The 5,152-nt window shown below is 48.2% G+C and overlaps 1 pseudogene; it reads right to left on the bottom strand.

Moving 5' to 3' along the window:
- Positions 1-1,185: 1,185 nt before the first annotated feature.
- On the bottom strand, positions 1,186-2,201 carry LOC123351131 (annotated as a pseudogene).
- Between the last annotated feature and the right edge of the window lie 2,951 nt (positions 2,202-5,152).

Raw genomic sequence — 5,152 nt, 5'->3', positions numbered from 1 at the left:
GAGCTACCATGCCAGATCCCCTCCAAACCCCTTAACTGGGGGGGTGGAGGAGGGAGTCAATTTTTTGTCAAGGTCCAAATTTCTTGGTCATGGTATAGTCAAGGTCCAGACTCCAGAAAAATATTTTCCACACTGCAATAATAAAATAATAATTATAATGATAAATAAATAAAAAGATTTCACAGTCCATTTGGCGCTCCAGATTTGGCCCGCAGTCTGCCATTGACTATCCCTGTCCTAAACATTCCTACATACAATGTACCTGTGACTTCTCTGTATAACTCTCCCTTTGAATCATTTGGGTCCTGAGTCACAAACAAGACTTGGGCCAGTGGTCTGACCTCCACATTGTCCTGGTGATCATGTTCTTCACCAGCTACCCCTGGTGCCCTGCTCCCATGACTGGTCTCACACCATGTATCTCAATGGTATATTTGTTTCTTCAGTTCCCACAACTGCACCTTGTCGGAGAAAAACTCAGTTCTCTCTTTTTGGTTGGGTGCAGCAGAGTCAGATACTTTCTTTTCTCTTTGCAATTGTATAGAGGGAGGGAGTGCGCTAGGACACAGGGTTGCCCCGGTCCTAGACAGGTCTCTCTACGGGTAAACAATTAGAGCAGCATTTATACTTTTTGTTACATACAATAATAAGCAACAGCTGCATTTTGTTTAGACAGAGGCCATCTTGATATCTTATTTTTCTCACTTCTATTTAGACGCCAGTCTACATTCCTCATTATCGACACAAGGACACAACAACTTCTCCCACAGTTCTTTCCCACTCGCCTCACACAATCCTCGCTTCTACACATCTCGCGTTAGTAGGGTTACCGCTAGCCCGACTCTTGCTAACGGAGACTGTCATGCATTAAGATCCCCTCCAAATCCCTGTCAGTTCTTTCTCTACTTCCACAACCTGTATAATTTCTCTTTGTGAGTCACTTGACTGCTAGTGTTGGCAAGGTCTGAGTCAAGGGACTTTTAGGCCCTTCCAGCTTTAATCAACAGGCCTGTTTAAATGGCTCATCCTCTTTTAGACAGTGGCTGTGCAATACACTAGCCCATAGTTTAGGGATAACATTTCAAACATCCACTGGTCTCCATCCCTCAGTAAGGAGGAACGTCTCTTTAAGGACATAGGAGGATGGGTGCTGTTGCACCGTTAGTTTTGCATCATTTTTATATCTTATACTTTCCTGAGGGGGCCAGATCTCTTACAGAATTCAAACCCAAACCAAAACAAGTTACGTGATAAACATGTACTCGAAGATAAGTGGCTAATGATTTTCCCTGATAAAAATCCCTGCGTGTATCCTGAAAAGCCATAGACTGACTGACTGTAATCTGCACTAGGCTGAATAGGCAAAGGTCTGACCACGCTGGTCTTCACTAGACAGCCACAAACAAGGCAAAAGAAAACCTGCCACGTTTCTCCACTAGCCACAGTGTAAATGCTGGAATTCAGCGCAGAACCAGCCAACTTTGTTTAAAATTGCACTTTTACTTTTCAGGCTACATCTATAAGCAAACAAACAACAACAACAACAAAACACACACCCACCCCAACAAGCAATAAATACACCAACTATAATCACAAATATCCTCAGCAGTGGTTTAGATCTCTGAGTTGTGATGCTTAGGGACATTGTGGCTACAGGACTAGACTGGTATATAAATACATGCACAAAGGATAACAATTGTCCCCAAAATGGTTATAAAGATATTTGTGTAAAATACAATATATTTCTTGGAATAATGAGGCAAAATTCTTGAGCAGTCTGACAAGTTATTAATAAATACCCTCTGAGGACTGGTAAGGTGCCCAGGGAAACTGAAATAAGCCACCATGTACCAATAAGGAGGAAGATGCTGTACTTTTTCTTTGTATCATATGGCTTCTTTTTAGTCATGGTTAAATATCAGGGCAAAAACCTACCAACTTGTCTAATAAACCAAATTGTGTAGAACAGGCTCAAAGTTCTCTTTCCAGACTTAAGAATGTTTACTTTGAAAACTAGTCCAGCCATGAGATCACAAGGAGGTAGACTGCCAATAAAAAGTACATATAGATGTGAAGTTTATTTTTCCATAGGGCCATCAATGCCATCAAGTTCTCCACAGCTATAAAACAACATATGATGAGAAGGCAACATTTGTTAACCCTATGCAATCAGTAATAAGTTTTCCTGTGTACTTATAATGTCAGGCTCTCAGAGTCAGCCTCTTCATGGGGTAAAATTAGGCACTTCCAGCCTTACACTGACAGGCCTGTTCCAATGGTTCATCCTCTTTCATACAACGATCGTGTAATACTCTCTTAGCCAGGAGCATAGGGCCAATGTTTTAAAAGTCTATTGGCCTCCCTCCCTAGGTAGGTTTGCCAACTTTCTACTCTCACAAAACCTAGGTTTTTTGCCACCCCAAGCAAAAAAATGTTTGGCTGCCCCCCACCCCAGCCCTGGGGCTTTCCCCTCCCCACAAGTGCCCTCCCCACCCGCACCCCCTGCCGCCCCGGCCCTGGGCTCTCTCCCCCCCCCGCCCCCACTGCCACCCCAGCCCTGGGCTCCCCCCCCCACGTGACCTCCTCGTTCACCACAGCAACCCTCATTTACACTTGCAGTGGGGATCAAACCATTTCTCCTATTTTTATTTCACTTTAGTATAAATCTCACCCCCCTGTCCCCCCGCAACCCCATCTTTAGTGCTCCAAATGCACATGGAAGACATAGGGACTAACCCTCAAACCTTGTACCCAGAAAGGGATGGGGAGCTAGTAAAGAGGGTTCAGGCAGAGGAGCGGGCGTGGGGGTGCTTGGGGGCTCTACACTGGCAGAGAAGTGGGGTGTGATGTACTCGCAGAGGAGGAGAGGGGGGATCAGGAGGGTTGCGGGAGAAGAGGGGAAGGGGGAGGGGGAGGTGTGGGAGGAGAGGGGGTATCAGGAGGGTTGCGGGAGAAAAGGGGAAGGGGAAGGTGCGGGGGTATCAGGAGGGTTGCGGGAGAAGAGGGGAAGGGGAAGGGGGAGGTGCGGGAGGAGAGGGCTGGGGGAGGGCACAAGGGGAGAGGTGTGAGTGAAGGGTGAGTAATAGGTAATAATTGGAGATATACCAATCTCCTAGAACTGGAAGGGACCTTGAAAGGTCATCGAGTCCAGCCCCTCCCTTCACTAGCAGGACCAATTCTTGCCCCAGATCCCTAAGTGGCCCCCTCAAGGATTGAACTCACAACCCTGGGTTTAGCAGGCCAATGCTCAAACCACTGAGCTACCCCTCCCCCCCACTTCCAAGTACCAGGGGAAGGGGTGTGGCGAAGGAGCGATGGGGGAGGTACAAGTGGAGGGGCTGCGAGTGGGATGCGGGGTGCCAGGGCTGAGAGGGGCAGGCGCTGACAGCTGCTTCCCCAGCCCCAGGCAGGCAGAGCCGAGAGGACGGTCACTGACCCCCAGGTGCCTGAGCACGGGGGTCCCCCGGCTCAGAGCCGGCCTCTGCCTCTCCCCACCCCTGGCGCAGTGGGGGCCCGGGGCAAGCAGCGCAGAGCTGAGGCGGGGGAGGTGCGTGGTGGGCTGGGTCCGGGGGCAGGAGGGAGAGGTGGCAGCTCCCTGGCAGCTCCGGCTGCCCAGCTACTTGCCCCATCAGCGCACAAGCTGGGATCCGCACCCCCTGCCCAGTCCGGCGGTGCCCTGCACACCCCACTCAGGTGGGGAAATGCCGCGCCACCCTGGGGAGACTCAGAGCAGCAGTGGTGGCGGCAGCAGGACCCCTCCTCCCTCCCTGCATCCCGGGCCCCACTTCCCTCCCTCCCCGGCTCCTCACACACTCCGGGAGCCCCTCTCGCAGCCCGGGCTCGGCTCCAGGGGATGATGCTCTGGCTCTCCAGTGGCAGGGCTCTGGCCAGGGCTGGCTCCCGGCTTTTTGCTGCTACAAGCAAAAAAAAAGGGGGGGCGGAGTGCGCCCCTTGGAAAGTGCCGCCCCAAGCACATGCTTGGAGCGCTGGTGCCTAGAGCCGGCCCTGGTAATGATCAAGTGATCTCTCTCCTGCCATCCATCTCCATCCTCTGGCAAACACAGTTCTCCCGCAATTCCTTACCCATCCTGGCTAATAGCCAGTAATGGACTTAACCTCCATGAATTTATCCAGTTCTCTTTTAAACCCTGTTATAGTCCTAGCTTTCACAACCTCCTCAGGCAAGGAGTTCCACAAGTTGACTGTGTGCTGCGTGAAGAAGAACTTCCTTTTATTTGTTTTAAAACTGCTGCCCATTAATTTCATTTGATGACCTCTAGTTCTTGTATTATGGGAACAAGTAAATAACTTTTCCTTATTCACTTTCTCCACATCACTCATGATTTTATATACCCTTAGTCACCTCTTTTCCAAGCTGAAAAGTCCTAGCATCTTTAATCTCTCCTCATTTGGGACTCGTTCCAAACCCCTAATCATTTTAGTTGCCCTTCTCTGAAACTTTTCTAGTGCCAGTATATCTTTTTTGAGATGAGGAGACCACATCTGTACGCAGTATTTGAGATGTGGGCGTACCATGGATTTATATAAGGGCAATAAGATATTCTCAGTCTTATTCTTTATCTTTTTAATGATTACTAACATCCTTTTGCTTTTTTGACTGCCGCTGCACACTGCATGGGCATCTTCAGAGAACTATCCACGATGACTCCAAGATCTCTTTCCTGATTAGTTGTAGCTAAATTAGCCCCCATCATATTGTATGTATAGTTGGGGTTATTTTTCCCAATGTGCATTACTTTACATTTATCCACATTACATTTCATTTGCCATTTTGTTGCCCAATCACTTAGTTTTGTGAGATCTTTTTGAAGTTCTTCACAGTCTGCTTTGGTCTTAACTATCTTGAGCAGTTTAGTATTGTCTGCAAACTTTGCCACCTCACTTTTTACCCCTTTCTCCAGATCATTTATGAATAAGTTGAATAGGATTGGTCCTAGGACTGACCCTTGGGGAACACTACTAATTACCCCTCTCCATTCTGAGAATTTACCATTAATTCCTACCCTTTGTTCCCTGTCTTTTAACCAGTTCTCAGTCCATGAAAGGACCTTCCCTTTTATCCCATGACAGCTTAATTTATGTAAGAGCCTTTGGTGAGGGACCTTGTCAAAGGCTTTCTGGAAATCTAAGT

This window comes from Mauremys mutica, chromosome 16 (genome assembly GCF_020497125.1).
Source record: "Mauremys mutica isolate MM-2020 ecotype Southern chromosome 16, ASM2049712v1, whole genome shotgun sequence".
In the NCBI taxonomy this organism is placed as follows: domain Eukaryota; kingdom Metazoa; phylum Chordata; order Testudines; family Geoemydidae; genus Mauremys; species Mauremys mutica.
Note: the sequence above shows the minus strand (reverse complement) of the source record. Positions and strands in the feature narration are given on the sequence as shown.